Source organism: Muntiacus reevesi, chromosome X, assembly GCF_963930625.1.
Source record: "Muntiacus reevesi chromosome X, mMunRee1.1, whole genome shotgun sequence".
In the NCBI taxonomy this organism is placed as follows: domain Eukaryota; kingdom Metazoa; phylum Chordata; class Mammalia; order Artiodactyla; family Cervidae; genus Muntiacus; species Muntiacus reevesi.
The window spans coordinates 56062356-56073162 of NC_089271.1; the positions used below are offsets into that span (position 1 = coordinate 56062356).

The 10807-nt window shown below is 42.5% G+C and overlaps 1 pseudogene; it reads left to right on the forward strand.

Moving 5' to 3' along the window:
• Nucleotides 1-8182: 8182 nt before the first annotated feature.
• LOC136154046 (FACT complex subunit SSRP1 pseudogene) lies at nucleotides 8183-10291 on the forward strand (annotated as a pseudogene).
• Nucleotides 10292-10807: the final 516 nt, after the last annotated feature.

Consider the following 10807-nt stretch of genomic DNA (forward strand, 5'->3'; position numbering starts at 1 on the left):
AAACAATCTGACAACATAGACTGTCTCAGGAGAGGAAAGCATGGTATCTAGGAGACAACAGTGGGAAGACTTTTCACCATAAACCCTTTTGTTCCATTTGAATTTTGTACCAACAGAGTTTATCACCTAGTCAAAGAACAACTGAAATTTAAAAATTAAAAAAAAAATAAAAAAATAAATATTTAAAGTCATAATAGAGTGAGGAATTTCCCCCAATCTTGGCAGATGACTTGGCAATGTCCAATAACAGACTATAAGCTTCAACTGTTCTGTTTCAGGTGTGATTAAATATAGTTGACTACATTTAATGATAGTTAAATACACAACTGAGTGACTAACACTCCATTATCAGCTAAAGAAAAAACCTTGAGGAAAAAGAACTGTAAATAAAGAAGTTGAGGAATGGAACTAAATAGGTTGATCCTGAAATTCACATGGAAAGAAGTAGCCAGAAAAATCTGAAAGAAAAAGGAACAATGATGGGGAACTGAATGATCAAATAATAAAACATATCATAAAACCTTGAGAGTGGAACTAGCATATGAATAGATGGACAAATGAAATGGAAGAGAAAATTCAAAAATGAAAATTGATGTATAATAAAAGTGGTATCTTGAAACAGTAGGAAAAAACATGAACTCTGGGGTAGTGAGTGGGGAGAGAAGGCAGTGGGAATGGCTCACTTTAGGTAGAGGCTATAACGAATTTGTTGTTATAGAGAATTTAAAACAATGACTGATTAAATCAACTTGATTTTTAGCATCATCAGGCATCATTGATTATAATCAATGTCAGTGATAAAATGATAAAATTCTCTCCTCACTCCAGCAACTGGGTGGACTGCTCCCACCTGCCCCTTCTTGGGAATATTGCTGAATGGATCTTTGATACATTTTGTTGGGACACCTGGATAGTGAAAAAGATGACTCAAATAGAGGATAAAGGCTTTATACAGCTGCTGCACATCAGGGAACACCACAAAATTAGGCAATGACCTGAGCCAAAGCAGAATTGGAGAGCTTCCATGGTGGCTCAGATGGTAAAGAATCTGCCTGCAATGCGGGAGACCCAGGTTTGATCCCTGGGTGGGATCAAGAAGGGAATGGCAACCCACTTCAGTATTCTTGCCTGGAGAATCCCATGGACAGAGGAGCTTGGCAGGCTACAGTCCATGGGGTCACAAAGACTGAGTGACTGATAACAAGGAGAAGAGAAGGGCATGGGACTTTGGTCTTGTCCCAGGTTGAAGTTTTCTTTATGTGGAGTCAGACATGACTGAGCAACTTGAACAACAACAGCAACTGCTGCAAAGCTTTCAGTTGGATGGGTTGGTATAGGTTTGATTTTTCAGTTCTTTCTTGGGACGGATGATGCAAGCTGTCATTTTGACAGCTCTATGTGTGTGTGTGGTGTGTGCGTGTGTGTGTGTGTGAGAGAGAGAGAGAGACAGAGACAGAGAGAGACAGAGAGAGAGGAAGACAGAGAGATTGAGAGAAACAGAGGTTGGGTGGGGGAGAGAGAGAATCTTTAGTGAAACCTAATTATAAATGTTCTCTACTTAACAACTCCTGGGCCAATTTGGTCATTAAGCCCACCTCTGGAGCAATAACAGTTTTCAGGGGCAATATGAAGTCGATTGATTGCTTTAAGCCTGGGATTTTTGAACTCCCGGCAACAGCGAAGGAATTAGCACATCGGGCCTGAACTTCTTCACCTGTCATGTTGAGCCACCTTCACCCAAATTACATAGGCCTAACAAAAAGAGGCAGATACTTCAACAAAATCAGGTTTCTTCAAGAAGCAGGATAAGGGATGGGTGGATGCTGGATGGGTAACCAATGATGTCACCATAAATGCTTATTCCAAAGTGAGGGGCACATGTATTGTTACAAACTTTTAAAGCACTTTTACAGTTTTAAAACTAGACATACGGGCCTCAGAAGGTAAAACATCGCGTTTAAGAGCATGAGTTTCAGCTATTAAAAATAATGCATTTGAATCAGTTCTAATGCGGTGGATGAAACTGGAACTTATTATAGAGCGAAGTAAGTCAGAAAGAAAAACGCTAATACAGTATATTAACACGTATATATTAGAAAGATGGTAATGATGACCCTATATGCGAGACAGCAAAAGAGACACAGATGTAAAGAACAGACTTTTGGACTCTGTGGGGGAAGACAAGGGTGGGATGATTTGAGAGAATAGCACTGAAACATGTATATTATCATATGTGAGACAGATCACCAGTCCAGGTTCGATGCATGAGGGTGCTCAGGGCTGTGCACTGGGATGACCCTGAGGGATGGGATGGGGAGGGAGGTGGGAAGGGGGTTCAGGATGGGGAACACACGTACACCAATGGCTGATTCATGTCAATGTACGGCAAAACCACTACAATATTGTAAAGTAATTAGCCTCTAATTAAAATAAATTAATTAATTTTAAAAAAAGAGCATGAGTTTGAATTTAGATGGCTGGAGTTTGAATTCCAGGAACCTTGTGACCACAAGCAAGTTAATTTCCTAAAGTTCACTTTCCTGATGCTGCTGCTGCTGATGATAGGATGGTATGCTACAGATTTCATAGGATCATTGTGAGGATTAAACAATGTACACTAAAGCAGGGTACAAAATAAGTGCTCAAAATCACTAAGTCATTGACCATGGGTTGACATTTTTTTGTGTGGTATTGAATTTGATCAATAATTGTTCTTGTATTAGAAATGACAGTAGTTCTTTGTTTTTTTAATTTTCTTTTTTAACTTGAAGTGTAGTTGGTTTACAATATTGTGTTAGTTTCAGGTGTACAGCAAAGCGATTCAGTTATACTACATGTATGGAGGTTTAGTCGCTTAGTCGTGTCCAACTCTTTGCAATCCCATGGACTGTAGCCCACCAGCTCTTCTGTCCATAGGATTCTCCAGGCAAGAATATTGCCTGGGTTGCCATTTCCTTCTCCAGGGACTCTTCCCGACCCGGGGATTGAACCCAGGTATAGGAGGCAGATTCTTTCACAACTGAGCCACCAGGAAAGCCCTCGTGTGTGTGTGTGTGTGTGTGTGTGTGTGTGTGTGTGTGTGTGTGTGTATGTATTCTTATTCAAATTTCTTTGCTTTATAGACTATTGCAATATATTGAATACAGTTCCCTGTGCTATACAGTAAGTCCTTGTTGGTTACCTATATTTAGGATAAGGAATGAGTGGATGCTGGATAAGTAACCAATAATGTCACCATAAACGTTTATTCCAAAGTGAGGGGCATGTGTATTGTTACAAACTTTTAAAGCACCATTACAGTTTTAAAACTAAACACACGGGCCTTAGAAGGTAAAACATCGTGTTTAAGAAAATGGGTTTGAATTTAGACAGCTGGAGTGTACATATGTTAATTCCAATCTCCTAAATTATCCCTCCCCACACCGACCCTCCTTTCCTCTTTGGTAAAAAGTTTGTTTTCTTTCTTGTGAGTCTATATATATTTTGTAAATAAGTTCATTTGTATAATTTTTTAAGATTCCACATATAAATATCATATGACAGTAGTCTTTCTCTGGCTTACTTCACTTAGTATGATAATCTCTGGGTCCATCCATGTTGCTGCAAACAGCATTATTTCATTCTATTTATGGCTGAGTAGTATTCATTGTATATATGTACCACACCTTCTTTATCCATTCCTCTGTTAATGGACCTTTAGGTTGCTTCCATTGACAGTATTTTTTGAGATGTTTCATAATGATTTCAGCTACTAGCATGTTTTCTCCTGGTACCATCAACAGACCCCTGTGTCAAGAGCAAGTCTACCTGGTAATGTCTGGCCCCTGATCCACCTGATCCTGATCCACCTGGCCCCTCCACCTGAAAATATCAAATCGGTGATGGTATTTTCATGATAACGTTAACTAAAGATCCCCTCCTTTTCTTATCTTTCAGGGCGATATCACAGCTTGACTCCCCACTCATAACCTTGGTGTGGCTCCAGTGTCCTAGCAGAGTGCCAAGGCTTCAGAGGACACAAGTTTTATGTGATTTTAATATATTTCCTTAGCTCAACCTAGCTAGAAGAGAAGTTGCCACACACCTAGGGATGTTTCATTGACCCCTTGCTTGAAGCTGAGTCCAGTTTCTCTCCCTTACTTCCTACTAGAGCAATGCAGACAAAAAAATGTTGCCTGCCATTCCAGTATACAACAAATGTTGCCTACAGTCAGCCTCTATAGCTGCCTTTCTTCCTCAGCCCCAGTGGTGTCCCTGAGGGGACTTAAGATGGAGAAAAACAGGATACTGGCCCTAGATGGTTAAGATGCATATTCAAGGAATGATTTCAATGACCCCAGACTCTTACATAGTCTCATAAAAACACTAAAGTCGTTAATTGGAAATGTCTGCTTTAGCAGTAATCTTTTGATGTTCAACTACATTTTTCCCCAGCAAAACCTCCTGTATATCCTGGCTCCTCCCTGACCTCTTTGGAGCAGTTCCTCAGAACTGAGTGGCTGTCCTCCAGCTATAGTCCTCAATGCATGCTCAGTCACGTCCAACTCTTTGTGGCCCTATGAACTGGAGCCTACCAGGAGGTCCCTAAATAAAACATAATTTGCACTTTCAGGTCATGCATTTTTCTTCAATTGACAGTACAGTACAGCAGAACACAGTGAAAAAAGGGAAAAACTGAAGTCTCCCCTTAAATCATCAGCTACTCCCATTTTTTGAATGATGATCAGCATTTTCTCAACTTTATGTAAATTGTTAGACAAATTCAGCTCAAAGATGGATCCCCAGAAGGCCTTCCTTTACTACAGATCGCCACTTGAGCCGCTTCCTATCAAAGCAAATTCTGAAGCCTCTAGTAGCTGAAATCTGACTCCCTCCTTTTGTATCTCATAGATTAGACTGCAATCTATTCCTTCTACCTAACCACAAGAAAGCCACTATGTTTCCCCAGGCTGAATTCCCAGAACATTACTCTATCATCAACTTTGACACCCACCTCTCTCCTTCATCCTTACACTGACCTTAAAAAATATATCCAGTGCCACTGGCCACATCTGTTATGACAGGATGGATGTCTATCATGTACATGTGCTGGAGACAGTCCAACGTGAAGTGGGAAGCTAAAGCAGGAAGCCAGGGATAAGGTGAAATAAACATTTTATAATGTATAAAGATATAGTTAGGAACACATTTTTAATCCCTTACCCCCAATACTCGGGCTTGGACCTTTATGTGTTTTCAGTTTTGCCCATTCACAAATTAGTTTCATCCATAAACAGAAGATCTACTCTCCATTCTTGGATGACCTTATTTCAAAATGAACCAACAGTCTGCAAAGTGGTTCTTGTAATTCTACAGGTTTCATTTTTATGTTTGTGTTAACAAAAAACAATCTTGTTTTATTTTGAAATATTTTCAAAAGATTTTGGAAACATTTAAGGAGTTTCCAAGAAAACTTGGGACTTTGTAGACTTACCCATAGTTCAACTTATTTAATTATAATATAACTGTTTCCAGGGAGATAAGGAGACCTGATAAACATTTTGGAAATTTTCTCTGTCCCTTTGCAAAATGAAATGACCAAATAAATACAGAGAGTTTTTTTTTTCTCTGTATTTGGATGAGGCTGATGAGAGTATGTGTAACCTGAACATAGATTCGCTAAATGGTCTTACTTTTAAAAGCAGGGCAGGGTGAAAATACTGAAGGGAAAAAATTACAAGTAGTTGGAAATTTTATCCCATGATGGATGATGATATTGGAAGGGTTAACCCCTTAGAGACATTATGTTGCTGACAAAGTCCATCTAGTCAAAACTATGGTTTTTCCAGTAGTCATGTGAGAGTTGGACCATAAAGAAAGCTGAACACCAAAGAATTGATGCTTTTGGACTGTGGTGTTGGAGAAGACTCTTGAGAGTCCCTTGGACTGTAAGGAGATCAAACCAATCTGAATATTCATTGGAAGAACTGATGCTGAAGCTGAAACTCCAATATTTGGCCACCTGATGCCAAGAACTGACTTATTGGAAAAGACCCTGATGCTGGGAAAGATCGAAGGCAGGAGAAGGGGGCGACAGAGGATGAGATGGTTGGATGGCATCACCAACTTGATGCAGATGAATTTGAGCAAGCTCTGGGAGTTGGAGCTCTGCAAGCTCAGGGAAGCATGGTGTGCTGCAATCCATGGGGTCGCAAAGAGTCGGACACGACGGTGGGACAGAACTGAACTGAATCCCTTAGAGAACAGGCTCATAGAAGCAATAATGACTACAGCCAGCAGGTGGCAGCAGGGGGCCATATAGGAGAATTCACTGACCTGAAAAAGCTCTAGCTGGACCTTCGGGCTTAGGAACCAGCAGCACTGGAAGCTGATATGATGTGTTTCTCAGCAGAAAAAGAAACAGTGACAGTCTTACAGAAGCCCAGGGTTAGAGTTTCGTGTCTAAAATGAAAGGCCCACACAGTATGGTGATTACAATCAACAATACTACACTATAAACTTCAAAGTTGCTAAGATACTAGATGTTTTTAATTTTTTAAATAGATTTACAATATTAATTTCAGATGTACAACATAATGATTCAAAAATTTAATAGCTTATTTTAAGTTATAAAATATTGGCTATATTCCCTGTGTTACACAATATATCATCATAACTTATTTATGCATTTTTTAAACAGTAAATTGGTTTTTTTCATTTATTTATTTATTTATTTTTGGCTGCTCTGAGTCTTCATTGCTGCACTCAGGTTTTCTCCAACTGCAGCAAGCAGGGGCTACTCTCTAGTTATAGTGTGCAGGCTTCTCATTGCTGTGGCTTCTCTTGTTGCGGAGTAGTCTCTGTAGCATGGGCTCAGTAGCTGTGTCGCCCAGACGTAGTCACTCTGCCACATCTGGAATCTTCCAGGAGCAGTAATCAAACTGGTGTCCCTTGCATTGGCAGGCAGATTCTTAACCACTGGACCACCAGGGAAGTCCTGCTTATTTATTTTATACATACTAGTTTGTATCTCTTAGTTCCCTACTCCTATTTTGCTCCTCCCTCTTCCCTGTCCCCACTGGTAACCACTAGTTTGTTTTCTGTATCTGTGAATCTATTTCTGTTTTGTTATATTCATTCACTTGTTTTATTTTTTAGATTCCGTATACAAGTGACAACATACAGTATTTTCTTTTGTCTGATTTATTTTACTGAGCATAATACCCTCCAGATCCACCCATGTTGTTACAGATGGCAAAAATTCATTCTTTTTTATGCCTGAGTAGTATTCCATTGCACATATACAATATATGCCACATCTTTATCCATTCATTTGTTGTTGAACACTTGGGTTGCTTCCACATCTTGGCTATTGCAAATATTGCTGCTATGAACATTGGGGTGCATGTATCTTTTCTCTTTTAGGGGTGCATTATCTTCTTATTTTTATTGAAGTATAGCTGCTTTACAATGTTGTGTTAGTTTTTGGTATACAGCAAAGTGATTCAGTTATACTCTTTTTCATATTCTTTTCCATTATGGTTAATTTCAGAATCCTGAAAATAGTTTCCTATGCTATACAGTAGAACCTTGTTTATTTTATACATGTATGTTTTTAAATTAGTGTTTTTTTCCTTTAGAAAAATACTCAGAGATGGAGCTGCTGAATCATATTGTATCATTTTGAATTAGCATATTCATTTTCTTTGGATATATACCCAGAAGTGGAATTACTGGATCATATGGTAGTTTTATTTCTAGTTTTTTGGATATCTCCATACTGTTTTCCAAAGTGGCTGCATCAATTTACCTTCCCATCATTTCCAGTATACCAGAGCTCCCTTTTAAGAAACTAGATCTTAATTTTCTGCACCACAAATAGAAATGATAATTATGTGACATGATAGAGGTGTTTGCTAATGCTTTAGTGGCAATCATATTGCAATATATAAATGTATCAAACTGACACATTGTCACCTGAAATTTGCACAATGGGTGGCGGGACACGGGGCTGCGCATGCGGGAAGAGCCTGCCCAGCGACCTGGCCTGGCCCTTGCCCGCCCACCGTGCACCCCGTCCCTGGCACTCCCAATGCTTGGGCTCAGATGGCTGCGAGGCTCCAGCTTGAGGAGATCCCCAGTGCGCCCTGCATCTGCATGCCCACCCAGGAGTTTTGGAGTGGACCAACAGGGCTAGGTCAGCATGGCAGAAACCCTGGAGTTCAATGACATGTATCAGGAGGTGAAAGGCTCCATGAATGACAGTCAGCTGAGGTTGAGCCACCAGGGCATCAACTTTAAGAACAGTAAGACGGGCAAAGTGGACAACATCCCGGCCAGAGAGCTGACAGAAGGCATCTGGCACCGGGTAGCTCTGGGCCACGGGCTTAAACTGCTCACAAAGAACGGCCATGTCTACAAGTACGACGGCTTCCAAGAATTGGCATTTGAGAAACTCTCTGATTTCTTCAAAACTCACTATCGCCTGGCGCTAATGGAGAACGACCTATGTGTGAAGGGTTGGAACTTGGGAACTGTGAAGTTTGGTGGGCAGCTGCTTTCCTTCGACATTGGCGACCAGCAGGTCTTCGAGATCCCTCTCAGCAACGTGTCCCAGTACATCACAGGCAAGAATGAGGTGACACTGAAATTCCACCAGAATGATGACGCGGAGGTCTCTCTCATGGAGGTGTGCTTCCACATGCTGCCCACCCAGGAAGATGGTGTAGACCCCGCTGAGGCCTTCGCCCAGAACATACTGTCAAAGGCGGACGTGATCCAGGCCACTGGAGACAACATCTGCATTTTCCGGGAGCTGCAGTGTCTGACTCCCTGAGGTCACTATGACATCCGCATCTACCCCATCTCCCTGCACCTGCACGGCAAGACCTTCGACTACAAGATCCCCTACACCATGGTGCTGTGGCTCTTCCTGTTGCCCCACAAGGACCAGCGCCAGATGTTCTTTGTGATCAGCCTGGACCCCCGCATCAAGCAGGGCCAGACCCACTACCACTTCCTCATCCTCCTCTTCTCCAAGGATGAGGACATCTCCTTGACTCTCAACGTGAATGAGGAGGAAGTGGAGAGGCGCTTCAAGGGGCGGCTCACCAAGAACATGTTGGGATCCCTCTACGAGATGGTCAGCCAGATCATGAAAGTGCTGGTGAACCACAAGATCACAGTCCCCGGCAACTTCTAAGGGCACTTAGGGGTCCAGTGCATCTCCTGCTCCTACAAGGCCAGCTCAGGGCTGCTGTACCCCCTTGAGTGGGGCTTTATCTACATCCACAAGCTGCCCGTGCACATCTGCTTTTACGAGATCTCCTTTGTCAACTTCGCCCATGGTACCACCACATGCATTCCTTTGACTTTGAAATTGAGACCAAGCAGGGCACCTGGTATACGGTCAGCAGCATTGAGAGGGAGGAGAATGGAAAGCTGTTTGACTTTGTCAATGCCAAGAAACTCATCAAAAACCGAGGATTGAAAGAGGGCATGAACCCCAGCTACGATGAATACGGACTCGGAGGAAGACCAGCATGATGCTTACTTGGAGCGGATGAAGGAGGAGGGCAAGATCCAGGAGGAGAACGCCAATGACAGCAGCAATGACTCCAGAGAAGAGACTTATTAGTCATTCAACCCGGGTGAAGAGGAGGAAGACGTGGCAGAGGAGTTTGACAGCAACGCCTCTGCCTGCTCCTCCAATAATGAGGGTGATAGTGATCGAGAAGAGAAGAAGGAAGCAGCTCAAAAAGGCCAAGATGGCCAAGGACTGCAAGAGTTGCAAGAAACCCATGGAGGTAAAGAAGGGCAAAGACCCTAATACCCCCAAGAGGCCCATGTCTGCCTACATACTGTGGCTCAACGCCAGCCGAGAGAAGATCAAGTCAGACCATCTGGGCATCAGTATCACAGATCTCTCCACGAAGGCAGGTGAGATCTAGAAGGGAATGTCCAAGGAGAAGAAAGAGGAGTGGGATCGCAAGGCTGAGGATGCCAGGAGGGAATATGAAAAAGCCATGAAAGAACATGAAGGGGGCTGGGGAGAGTCCTCTAAGAGGGACAAGTTCAAGAAGAAGAAGAAAGTCAAGGTGAAAATGGAGAAGAAATCCACACCCTCCAGGGGTTTGTCACTGAAGTCTTCATCAAGGCAGCTGAGTGAGAGCTTCAAGAGCAAAGAGTTTGTGTCCAGTGATGAGAGCTCTTCCGGAGAGAACAAGAGCAAAAAGAAGAAGACTCTGAAGAAGAGGAACTAGCCAGTTCTCTCCCCAGCTCAGAAGACTCCGTCTCAGGATCTGATGAATAGAGAGGAAGAAGATTCTGTCTCCTGGGGCTTGCCCTGTCCCAGCCCTAGTCTCCCCACTTGTGTTTTGGTACCCGTTTTCTCCTATGAAATGTAGTCCTTGGATTCTGTGCCATCTGAACAAGCTTTCCTGCTAGCCTGCACTTCCCTGGGGCCTCAGGAGAGGTGTCTCACCCTGAGGCTTCAGAAGATGGATCTTTATAATCCAGGGAGACATTGGGTGGGGCCGGATCCCAACACGCCTCCTGCCTTCCTGACCTTTGGGATGTAGCTGCTGCTTGTCCTGTACAAGTTGCTGCAGGCAGGGGTCCTGTGAGGACAGGTCTGTAGCTCCTAACCAGGGCCTATTCCTACATTTATTTTGTATTTCTGGTCTGTGAAAAATGACCATTTAATAAAGGGAACTGACTTGGGAAAAAAAATTTTGCACAATGGTGGATAGGCCAATTATGGGTTTCTCAGGTGGTGCTAGTGATAAAGAGCGCACCTGCCAATGCAGGAGACATAAGAGGTACGGGT